General features: G+C 46.1%; 2 non-coding genes across 2 annotated transcripts; both read left to right on the top strand.

The window, feature by feature from the left end:
• The first annotated feature begins 9,939 nt into the window (after window positions 1-9,939).
• Window positions 9,940-10,011, top strand: trnad-guc (transfer RNA aspartic acid (anticodon GUC)). The gene has a single exon. It is a non-coding gene; the product is annotated as a tRNA-Asp (tRNA).
• A 1,609-nt stretch (window positions 10,012-11,620) lies between these two features.
• Window positions 11,621-11,692, top strand: trnad-guc (transfer RNA aspartic acid (anticodon GUC)). Its single transcript has one exon. It is a non-coding gene; the product is annotated as a tRNA-Asp (tRNA).
• Window positions 11,693-12,924: the final 1,232 nt, after the last annotated feature.

Genomic DNA, 12,924 nt, shown 5'->3' with positions numbered 1-12,924 from the left:
GAAGTGGTCAAACGCAGAGAGTGCCTATAATAACCAAAAGCCCAATCAAGGCAATCTCTTTCTCATGCCTCTATCTGAAAAGTTGGATAAAATCTTATATGAAAAAAAAAGTCTTTTAAAGAAATCCCTTATTCCGAGGTCACCGTAGCCACCAGATCCAGTCTGTATCCGCTTCAGTCACCCGGATCCAGTCCGTATCCAGAGAAGATGGTGGATCAACACCTAGAAAGGACCTCTATGGCCCAGAAACACAGCGGAGACCGTGACAACTAGATGAGCCGCAGATACAAATCCCTTGTAAAGACCACCTGGACAAGACCACAGGAAACAGATGATTCTTCTGCACAGTCTGACATTCCTGCAGCCTGGAGCTGATCTACTGGTTTCGTCTGACAAGGGGAGAACTGTCTCCCCGACTGAGCCTGGTTTCTCACCGGGTTTTTTCTCCATCCTTTCACCGATCGAGTTTTGGTTTCTTCCCTCTGTCGCTTCTGGCAGGCGGAGCTGGGGACACTTCATGTACAGCGATATCGTTGACTTGATTGCAAATTATTGCACAGATACTTTTTAAACTGAACTTAGCTGAATGATGTCATCAAAGAGTTCAATAACGAAATGCCTTTAACTGTCATTTTGCTTTTTGACGCACTGTGTTCCTAATTAATGTTGTTCAGTTGCATTGACGCAATACTTTCTGTTTGAAGCGCAATTTAAAAAAAATCAATAAAAGAATCGAACCCGGGTCAACTGCTTGGAAGGCAGCTATGCTCACCACTATACCACCAACGCAGGCGGAAGTCAGTAGCTTTATTGACGCACTGTGTTCCTAATAAATGTTGTTCAGTTGCATTGACACAATACTTTTTTTTAAAGCGCAATTTAAAAAAGAAAAAAAAAAAAAAAAGAGTCCAAACAATGACCCCTGCTACCGGTAGTGTTGCAAGTGTTATGCGACTTCAGCTAATGATGGGTCCATCCGAAATTATTCCATCCAAAAGTTTTGGGTGGAGGCACAGGTCACAGAGGGAGTTCTGCTTCGACGTCAGCCCGAGCCAAAGGATATGCTTTGGCCGGGAATCGAATCCGGGTCAACTGCTTGGAAGGCAGCTATGCTCACCACTATACCACCAACGCAGTCAGCAGTCAGCATCTTGCGCCGTCACTAAGAAGGCTCGAAGTGCACGAGTCGCCGATAGGGCTAGAGGAGCAGATGAGATCTTTGTTTGGACCCGTCACTAAAGAGAGCCTTCAAGAATTTGCATCCCGTCACGTACAAGAAAGCGCTGCCTTCCCCATCCGGCTAAATAAACACGAAGTGGTCAAACGCAGAGAGTGCCTATAATAACCAAAAGCCCAATCAAGGCAATCTCTTTCTCATGCCTCTATCTGAAAAGTTGGATAAAATCTTATATGAAAAAAAAAGTCTTTTAAAGAAATCCCTTATTCCGAGGTCACCGTAGCCACCAGATCCAGTCTGTATCCGTTTCAGTCACCCGGATCCAGTCCGTATCCAGAGAAGATGGTGGATCAACACCTAGAAAGGACCTCTATGGCCCAGAAACACAGCGGAGACCGTGACAACTAGATGAGCCGCAGATACAAATCCCCTGTAAAGACCACCTGGACAAGACCACAGGAAACAGATGATTCTTCTGCACAGTCTGACATTCCTGCAGCCTGGAGCTGATCTACCTGTTTCGTCTGACAAGGGGAGAACTGTCTCCCCGATTGAGCCTGGTTTCTCACCGGGTTTTTTCTCCATCCTTTCACCGATCGAGTTTTGGTTTCTTGCCTCTGTCGCTTCTGGCAGGCGGAGCTGGGGACACTTCATGTACAGCGATATCGTTGACTTGATTGCAAATTATTGCACAGATACTATTTAAACTGAACTTAGCTGAATGATGTCATCAAAGAGTTCAATAACGAAATGCCTTTAACTGTCATTTTGCTTTTTGACGCACTGTGTTCCTAATAAATGTTGTTCAGTTGCATTGACACAATACTTTTTGTTTAAAGCGCAATTAAAAAAAAAAAAAAAAAAGAGTCCAAACAATGACCCCTGCTACGGGTAGTGTTGCAAGTGTTATGCGACTTCAGCTAATGATGGGTCCATCCGAAATTATTCCATCCAAAAGTTTTGGGTGGAGGCACAGGTCACAGAGGGAGTTCTGCTTCGACGTCAGCCCGAGCCAAAGGACATGCTTTGGCCGGGAATCGAATCCGGGTCAACTGCTTGGAAGGCAGCTATGCTCACCACTATACCACCAACGCAGTCAGCAGTCAGCAACTTGCGCCGTCACTAAGAAGGCTCGAAGTGCACGAGTCGCCGATAGGGCTAGAGGAGCAGATGAGATCTTTGTTTGGACCCGTCACTAAAGAGAGCCTTCAAGAATTTGCATCCCGTCACGTACAAGAAAGCGCTGCCTTCCCATCCGGCTAAATAAACACGAAGTGGTCAAACGCAGAGAGTGCCTATAATAACCAAAAGCCCAATCAAGGCAATCTCTTTCTCATGCCTCTATCTGAAAAGTTGGATAAAATCTTATATGAAAAAAAAGTCTTTTAAAGAAATCCCTTATTCCGAGGTCACCGTAGCCACCAGATCCAGTCTGTATCCGCTTCAGTCACCCGGATCCAGTCCGTATCCAGAGAAGATGGTGGATCAACACCTAGAAAGGACCTCTATGGCCCAGAAACACAGCGGAGACCGTGACAACTAGATGAGCCGCAGATACAAATCCCTTGTAAAGACCACCTGGACAAGACCACAGGAAACAGATGATTCTTCTGCACAGTTTGACATTCCTGCAGCCTGGAGCTGATCTACTGGTTTCGTCTGACAAGGGGAGAACTGTCTCCCCGACTGAGCCTGGTTTCTCACCGGGTTTTTTCTCCATCCTTTCACCGATCGAGTTTTGGTTTCTTCCCTCTGTCGCTTCTGGCAGGCGGAGCTGGGGACACTTCATGTACAGCGATATCGTTGACTTGATTGCAAATTATTGCACAGATACTATTTAAACTGAACTTAGCTGAATGATGTCATCAAAGAGTTCAATAACGAAATGCCTTTAACTGTCATTTTGCTTTTTGACGCACTGTGTTCCTAATTAATGTTGTTCAGTTGCATTGACGCAATACTTTCTGTTTGAAGCGCAATTTAAATAAAATCAATAAAAGAATCGAACCCGGGTCAACTGCTTGGAAGGCAGCTATGCTCACCACTATACCACCAACGCAGGCGGAAGTCAGTAGCTTTATTGACGCACTGTGTTCCTAATAAATGTTGTTCAGTTGCATTGACACAATACTTTTTTTTTAAAGCGCAATTTAAAAAAAAAAAAAAAAAAAAAAAAGAGTCCAAACAATGACCCCTGCTACCAGTAGTGTTGCAAGTGTTATGCGACTTCAGCTAATGATGGGTCCATCCGAAATTATTCCATCCAAAAGTTTTGGGTGGAGGCACAGGTCACAGAGGGAGTTCTGCTTCGACGTCAGCCCGAGCCAAAGGATATGCTTTGGCCGGGAATCGAATCCGGGTCAACTGCTTGGAAGGCAGCTATGCTCACCACTATACCACCAACGCAGTCAGCAGTCAGCAACTTGCGCCGTCACTAAGAAGGCTCGAAGTGCACGAGTCGCCGATAGGGCTAGAGGAGCAGATGAGATCTTTGTTTGGACCCGTCACTAAAGAGAGCCTTCAAGAATTTGCATCCCGTCACGTACAAGAAAGCGCTGCCTTCCCATCCGGCTAAATAAACACGAAGTGGTCAAACGCAGAGAGTGCCTATAATAACCAAAAGCCCAATCAAGGCAATCTCTTTCTCATGCCTCTATCTGAAAAGTTGGATAAAATCTTATATGAAAAAAAAAGTCTTTTAAAGAAATCCCTTATTCCGAGGTCACCGTAGCCACCAGATCCAGTCTGTATCCGCTTCAGTCACCCGGATCCAGTCCGTATCCAGAGAAGATGGTGGATCAACACCTAGAAAGGACCTCTATGGCCCAGAAACACAGCGGAGACCGTGACAACTAGATGAGCCGCAGATACAAATCCCCTGTAAAGACCACCTGGACAAGACCACAGGAAACAGATGATTCTTCTGCACAGTCTGACATTCCTGCAGCCTGGAGCTGATCTACCTGTTTCGTCTGACAAGGGGAGAACTGTCTCCCCGATTGAGCCTGGTTTCTCACCGGGTTTTTTCTCCATCCTTTCACCGATCGAGTTTTGGTTTCTTGCCTCTGTCGCTTCTGGCAGGCGGAGCTGGGGACACTTCATGTACAGCGATATCGTTGACTTGATTGCAAATTATTGCACAGATACTATTTAAACTGAACTTAGCTGAATGATGTCATCAAAGAGTTCAATAACGAAATGCCTTTAACTGTCATTTTGCTTTTTGACGCACTGTGTTCCTAATAAATGTTGTTCAGTTGCATTGACACAATACTTTTTGTTTAAAGCGCAATTAAAAAAAAAAAAAAAAAAAGAGTCCAAACAATGACCCCTGCTACGGGTAGTGTTGCAAGTGTTATGCGACTTCAGCTAATGATGGGTCCATCCGAAATTATTCCATCCAAAAGTTTTGGGTGGAGGCACAGGTCACAGAGGGAGTTCTGCTTCGACGTCAGCCCGAGCCAAAGGACATGCTTTGGCCGGGAATCGAATCCGGGTCAACTGCTTGGAAGGCAGCTATGCTCACCACTATACCACCAACGCAGTCAGCAGTCAGCAACTTGCGCCGTCACTAAGAAGGCTCGAAGTGCACGAGTCGCCGATAGGGCTAGAGGAGCAGATGAGATCTTTGTTTGGACCCGTCACTAAAGAGAGCCTTCAAGAATTTGCATCCCGTCACGTACAAGAAAGCGCTGCCTTCCCATCCGGCTAAATAAACACGAAGTGGTCAAACGCAGAGAGTGCCTATAATAACCAAAAGCCCAATCAAGGCAATCTCTTTCTCATGCCTCTATCTGAAAAGTTGGATAAAATCTTATATGAAAAAAAAAGTCTTTTAAAGAAATCCCTTATTCCGAGGTCACCGTAGCCACCAGATCCAGTCTGTATCCGCTTCAGTCACCCGGATCCAGTCCGTATCCAGAGAAGATGGTGGATCAACACCTAGAAAGGACCTCTATGGCCCAGAAACACAGCGCAGACCGTGACAACTAGATGAGCCGCAGATACAAGTCCCCTGTAAAGACCACCTGGACAAGACCACAGGAAACAGATGATTCTTCTGCACAGTCTGACATTCCTGCAGCCTGGAGCTGATCTACCTGTTTCGTCTGACAAGGGGAGAACTGTCTCCCCGATTGAGCCTGGTTTCTCACCGGGTTTTTTCTCCATCCTTTCACCGATCGAGTTTTGGTTTCTTGCCTCTGTCGCTTCTGGCAGGCGGAGCTGGGGACACTTCATGTACAGCGATATCGTTGACTTGATTGCAAATTATTGCACAGATACTATTTAAACTGAACTTAGCTGAATGATGTCATCAAAGAGTTCAATAACGAAATGCCTTTAACTGTCATTTTGCTTTTTGACGCACTGTGTTCCTAATTAATGTTGTTCAGTTGCATTGACGCAATACTTTCTGTTTAAAGCGCAATTTAAAAAAAAAAAAAAAAAAAAAAAGAGTCCAAACAATGACCCCTGCTACGGGTAGTGTTCCAAGTGTTATGCGACTTCAGCTAATGATGGGTCCATCAGAAATTTTACGGTGCTAGGGCTGGGTCTGCGTCAGAAGAAGCCATGCATTGTTTAGGTATGTCAGTGCAGTGCCGTCAGTAAGGGGAGAAACGGCAGCATGCATGGCTCCTCGTTAGTATAGTGGACAGTATCTCCGCCTGTCCCGCGGAAGACCGGGGTTCGATTCCCCGACGGGGAGAGCTGGTTCTTTTCGTCTTCCGAATGATCCATCCAAAATGTTTGGTCGGAGTCGCAGGTCACAGAAGGAGTTCTGCTTCGACGTCAGCCCGAGCCAAAGGACATGCGTTGGCCGGGAATCGAACCCGGGTCAACTGCTTGGAAGGCAGCTATGCTCACCACTATACCACCAACGCAGGCGGAAGTCAGTAGCTTTTTGACGCACTGTGTTCCTAATAAATGTTGTTCAGTTGCATTGACACAATACTTTTTGTTTAAAGCGCAATTAAAAAAAAAAAAAAAAAAAAAAGAGTCCAAACAATGACCCCTGCTACCGGTAGTGTTGCAAGTGTTATGCGACTTCAGCTAATGATGGGTCCATCCGAAATTATTCCATCCAAAAGTTTTGGGTGGAGGCACAGGTCACAGAGGGAGTTCTGCTTCGACGTCAGCCCGAGCCAAAGGACATGCGCACTGCTCTCTCCAACTGCTTGGAAGGCAGCTATGCTCACCACTATACCACCAACGCAGTCAGCAGTCAGCAACTTGCGCCGTCACTAAGAAGGCTCGAAGTGCACGAGTCGCCGATAGGGCTAGAGGAGCAGATGAGATCTTTGTTTGGACCCGTCACTAAAGAGAGCCTTCAAGAATTTGCATCCCGTCACGTACAAGAAAGCGCTGCCTTCCCATCCGGCTAAATAAACACGAAGTGGTCAAACGCAGAGAGTGCCTATAATAACCAAAAGCCCAATCAAGGCAATCTCTTTCTCATGCCTCTATCTGAAAAGTTGGATAAAATCTTATATGAAAAAAAAAGTCTTTTAAAGAAATCCCTTATTCCGAGGTCACCGTAGCCACCAGATCCAGTCTGTATCCGCTTCAGTCACCCGGATCCAGTCCGTATCCAGAGAAGATGGTGGATCAACACCTAGAAAGGACCTCTATGGCCCAGAAACACAGCGGAGACCGTGACAACTAGATGAGCCGCAGATACAAATCCCCTGTAAAGACCACCTGGACAAGACCACAGGAAACAGATGATTCTTCTGCACAGTCTGACATTCCTGCAGCCTGGAGCTGATCTACCTGTTTCGTCTGACAAGGGGAGAACTGTCTCCCCGATTGAGCCTGGTTTCTCACCGGGTTTTTTCTCCATCCTTTCACCGATCGAGTTTTGGTTTCTTGCCTCTGTCGCTTCTGGCAGGCGGAGCTGGGGACACTTCATGTACAGCGATATCGTTGACTTGATTGCAAATTATTGCACAGATACTATTTAAACTGAACTTAGCTGAATGATGTCATCAAAGAGTTCAATAACGAAATGCCTTTAACTGTCATTTTGCTTTTTGACGCACTGTGTTCCTAATAAATGTTGTTCAGTTGCATTGACACAATACTTTTTGTTTAAAGCGCAATTAAAAAAAAAAAAAAAAAAAAGAGTCCAAACAATGACCCCTGCTACGGGTAGTGTTGCAAGTGTTATGCGACTTCAGCTAATGATGGGTCCATCCGAAATTATTCCATCCAAAAGTTTTGGGTGGAGGCACAGGTCACAGAGGGAGTTCTGCTTCGACGTCAGCCCGAGCCAAAGGACATGCTTTGGCCGGGAATCGAATCCGGGTCAACTGCTTGGAAGGCAGCTATGCTCACCACTATACCACCAACGCAGTCAGCAGTCAGCAACTTGCGCCGTCACTAAGAAGGCTCGAAGTGCACGAGTCGCCGATAGGGCTAGAGGAGCAGATGAGATCTTTGTTTGGACCCGTCACTAAAGAGAGCCTTCAAGAATTTGCATCCCGTCACGTACAAGAAAGCGCTGCCTTCCCATCCGGCTAAATAAACACGAAGTGGTCAAACGCAGAGAGTGCCTATAATAACCAAAAGCCCAATCAAGGCAATCTCTTTCTCATGCCTCTATCTGAAAAGTTGGATAAAATCTTATATGAAAAAAAAAGTCTTTTAAAGAAATCCCTTATTCCGAGGTCACCGTAGCCACCAGATCCAGTCTGTATCCGCTTCAGTCACCCGGATCCAGTCCGTATCCAGAGAAGATGGTGGATCAACACCTAGAAAGGACCTCTATGGCCCAGAAACACAGCGGAGACCGTGACAACTAGATGAGCCGCAGATACAAATCCCTTGTAAAGACCACCTGGACAAGACCACAGGAAACAGATGATTCTTCTGCACAGTCTGACATTCCTGCAGCCTGGACCTGATCTACTGGTTTCGTCTGACAAGGGGAGAACTGTCTCCCCGACTGAGCCTGGTTTCTCACCGGGTTTTTTCTCCATCCTTTCACTGATCGAGTTTTGGTTTCTTCCCTCTGTCGCTTCTGGCAGGCGGAGCTGGGGACACTTCATGTACAGCGATATCGTTGACTTGATTGCAAATTATTGCACAGATACTATTTAAACTGAACTTAGCTGAATGATGTCATCAAAGAGTTCAATAACGAAATGCCTTTAACTGTCATTTTGCTTTTTGACGCACTGTGTTCCTAATTAATGTTGTTCAGTTGCATTGACGCAATACTTTCTGTTTGAAGCACAATTTAAAAAAAATCAATAAAAGAATCGAACCCGGGTCAACTGCTTGGAAGGCAGCTATGCTCACCACTATACCACCAACGCAGGCGGAAGTCAGTAGCTTTATTGACGCACTGTGTTCCTAATAAATGTTGTTCAGTTGCATTGACACAATACTTTTTTTTTAAAGCGCAATTTAAAAAAAAAAAAAAAAAAAAAAAAAAGAGTCCAAACAATGACCCCTGCTACCGGTAGTGTTGCAAGTGTTATGCGACTTCAGCTAATGATGGGTCCATCCGAAATTATTCCATCCAAAACTTTTGGGTGGAGGCACAGGTCACAGAGGGAGTTCTGCTTCGACGTCAGCCCGAGCCAAAGGATATGCTTTGGCCGGGAATCGAATCCGGGTCAACTGCTTGGAAGGCAGCTATGCTCACCACTATACCACCAACGCAGTCAGCAGTCAGCAACTTGCGCCGTCACTAAGAAGGCTCGAAGTGCACGAGTCGCCGATAGGGCTAGAGGAGCAGATGAGATCTTTGTTTGGACCCGTCACTAAAGAGAGCCTTCAAGAATTTGCATCCCGTCACGTACAAGAAAGCGCTGCCTTCCCATCCGGCTAAATAAACACGAAGTGGTCAAACGCAGAGAGTGCCTATAATAACCAAAAGCCCAATCAAGGCAATCTCTTTCTCATGCCTCTATCTGAAAAGTTGGATAAAATCTTATATGAAAAAAAAAGTCTTTTAAAGAAATCCCTTATTCCGAGGTCACCGTAGCCACCAGATCCAGTCTGTATCCGCTTCAGTCACCCGGATCCAGTCCGTATCCAGAGAAGATGGTGGATCAACACCTAGAAAGGACCTCTATGGCCCAGAAACACAGCGGAGACCGTGACAACTAGATGAGCCGCAGATACAAATCCCTTGTAAAGACCACCTGGACAAGACCACAGGAAACAGATGATTCTTCTGCACAGTCTGACATTCCTGCAGCCTGGAGCTGATCTACTGGTTTCGTCTGACAAGGGGAGAACTGTCTCCCCGACTGAGCCTGGTTTCTCACCGGGTTTTTTCTCCATCCTTTCACCGATCGAGTTTTGGTTTCTTCCCTCTGTCGCTTCTGGCAGGCGGAGCTGGGGACACTTCATGTACAGCGATATCGTTGACTTGATTGCAAACTATTGCACAGATACTATTTAAACTGAACTTAGCTGAATGATGTCATCAAAGAGTTCAATAACGAAATGCCTTTAACTGTCATTTTGCTTTTTGACGCACTGTGTTCCTAATTAATGTTGTTCAGTTGCATTGACGCAATACTTTCTGTTTAAAGCGCAATTTAAAAAAAAAAAAAAAAAAAAAAAAGAGTCCAAACAATGACCCCTGCTACGGGTAGTGTTCCAAGTGTTATGCGACTTCAGCTAATGATGGGTCCATCAGAAATTTTACGGTGCTAGGGCTGGGTCTGCGTCAGAAGAAGCCATGCATTGTTTAGTTATGTCAGTGCAGTGCCGTCAGTTGGGGGAGAAACGGCAGCATGCACGGCTCCTCGTTAGTATAGTGGACAGTATCTCCGCCTGTCACGCGGAAGACCGGGGTTCGATTCCCCGACGGGGAGAGCTGGTTCTTTTCGTCTTCCGAATGATCCATCCAAAATGTTTGGTTGGATTCGCAGGTCACAGAAGGAGTTCTGCTTCGACATCAGCCCGAGCCAAAGGACATGCGTTGGCCGGGAATCGAACCCGGGTCAACTGCTTGGAAGGCAGCTATGCTCACCACTATACCAACAACGCAGGCGGAAGTCAGTAGCTTTATTGACGCACTGTGTTCCTAATAAATGTTGTTCAGTTGCATTGACACAATACTTTTTGTTTAAAGCGCAATTAAAAAAAAAAAAAAAAAAAAAAAAAAAAAAAGAGTCCAAACAATGACCCCTGCTACGGGTAGTGTTGCAAGTGTTATGCGACTTCAGCTAATGATTGGTCCATCCGAAATTATTCCATCCAAAAGTTTTGGGTGGAGGCACAGGTCACAGAGGGAGTTCTGCTTCGACGTCAGCCCGAGCCAAAGGACATGCGCACTGCTCTCTCCAACTGCTTGGAAGGCAGCTATGCTCACCACTATACCACCAACGCAGTCAGCAGTCAGCAACTTGCGCCGTCACTAAGAAGGCTCGAAGTGCACGAGTCGCCGATAGGGCTAGAGGAGCAGATGAGATCTTTGTTTGGACCCGTCACTAAAGAGAGCCTTCAAGAATTTGCATCCCGTCACGTACAAGAAAGCGCTGCCTTCCCATCCGGCTAAATAAACACGAAGTGGTCAAACGCAGAGAGTGCCTATAATAACCAAAAGCCCAATCAAGGCAATCTCTTTCTCATGCCTCTATCTGAAAAGTTGGATAAAATCTTATATGAAAAAAAAAGTCTTTTAAAGAAATCCCTTATTCCGAGGTCACCGTAGCCACCAGATCCAGTCTGTATCCGCTTCAGTCACCCGGATCCAGTCCGTATCCAGAGAAGATGGTGGATCAACACCTAGAAAGGACCTCTATGGCCCAGAAACACAGCGCAGACCGTGACAACTAGATGAGCCGCAGATACAAATCCCCTGTAAAGACCACCTGGACAAGACCACAGGAAACAGATGATTCTTCTGCACAGTCTGACATTCCTGCAGCCTGGAGCTGATCTACCTGTTTCGTCTGACAAGGGGAGAACTGTCTCCCCGATTGAGCCTGGTTTCTCACCGGGTTTTTTCTCCATCCTTTCACCGATCGAGTTTTGGTTTCTTGCCTCTGTCGCTTCTGGCAGGCGGAGCTGGGGACACTTCATGTACAGCGATATCGTTGACTTGATTGCAAATTATTGCACAGATACTATTTAAACTGAACTTAGCTGAATGATGTCATCAAAGAGTTCAATAACGAAATGCCTTTAACTGTCATTTTGCTTTTTGACGCACTGTGTTCCTAATTAATGTTGTTCAGTTGCATTGACGCAATACTTTCTGTTTAAAGCGCAATTTAAAAAAAAAAAAAAAAAAAAAAGAGTCCAAACAATGACCCCTGCTACGGGTAGTGTTCCAAGTGTTATGCGACTTCAGCTAATGATGGGTCCATCAGAAATTTTACGGTGCTAGGGCTGGGTCTGCGTCAGAAGAAGCCATGCATTGTTTAGGTATGTCAGTGCAGTGCCGTCAGTAAGGGGAGAAACGGCAGCATGCATGGCTCCTCGTTAGTATAGTGGACAGTATCTCCGCCTGTCACGCGGAAGACCGGGGTTCGATTCCCCGACGGGGAGAGCTGGTTCTTTTCGTCTTCCGAATGATCCATCCAAAATGTTTGGTCGGAGTCGCAGGTCACAGAAGGAGTTCTGCTTCGACGTCAGCCCGAGCCAAAGGACATGCGTTGGCCGGGAATCGAACCCGGGTCAACTGCTTGGAAGGCAGCTATGCTCACCACTATACCACCAACGCAGGCGGAAGTCAGTAGCTTTTTGACGCACTGTGTTCCTAATAAATGTTGTTCAGTTGCATTGACACAATACTTTTTGTTTAAAGCGCAATAAAAAAAAAAAAAAAAAAAAAAAAGAGTCCAAACAATGACCCCTGCTACCGGTAGTGTTGCAAGTGTTATGCGACTTCAGCTAATGATGGGTCCATCCGAAATTATTCCATCCAAAAGTTTTGGGTGGAGGCACAGGTCACAGAGGGAGTTCTGCTTCGACGTCAGCCCGAGCCAAAGGACATGCGCACTGCTCTCTCCAACTGCTTGGAAGGCAGCTATGCTCACCACTATACCACCAACGCAGTCAGCAGTCAGCAACTTGCGCCGTCACTAAGAAGGCTCGAAGTGCACGAGTCGCCGATAGGGCTAGAGGAGCAGATGAGCTCTTTGTTTGGACCCGTCACTAAAGAGAGCCTTTAAGAATTTGCATCCCGTCACGTACAAGAAAGCGCTGCCTTCCCATCCGGCTAAATAAACACGAAGTGGTCAAACGCAGAGAGTGCCTATAATAACCAAAAGCCCAATCAAGGCAATCTCTTTCTCATGCCTCTATCTGAAAAGTTGGATAAAATCTTATATGAAAAAAAAAGTCTTTTAAAGAAATCCCTTATTCCGAGGTCACCGTAGCCACCAGATCCAGTCTGTATCCGCTTCAGTCACCCGGATCCAGTCCGTATCCAGAGAAGATGGTGGATCAACACCTAGAAAGGACCTCTATGGCCCAGAAACACAGCGGAGACCGTGACAACTAGATGAGCCGCAGATACAAATCCCCTGTAAAGACCACCTGGACAAGACCACAGGAAACAGATGATTCTTCTGCACAGTCTGACATTCCTGCAGCCTGGAGCTGATCTACCTGTTTCGTCTGACAAGGGGAGAACTGTCTCCCCGATTGAGCCTGGTTTCTCACCGGGTTTTTTCTCCATCCTTTCACCGATCGAGTTTTGGTTTCTTGCCTCTGTCGCTTCTGGCAGGCGGAGCTGGGGACACTTCATGTACAGCGATATCGTTGACTTGATTGCA

This window comes from Carassius gibelio, chromosome B19 (genome assembly GCF_023724105.1).
Source record: "Carassius gibelio isolate Cgi1373 ecotype wild population from Czech Republic chromosome B19, carGib1.2-hapl.c, whole genome shotgun sequence".
In the NCBI taxonomy this organism is placed as follows: Eukaryota; Metazoa; Chordata; class Actinopteri; order Cypriniformes; family Cyprinidae; genus Carassius; species Carassius gibelio.
Note: the sequence above shows the minus strand (reverse complement) of the source record. Positions and strands in the feature narration are given on the sequence as shown.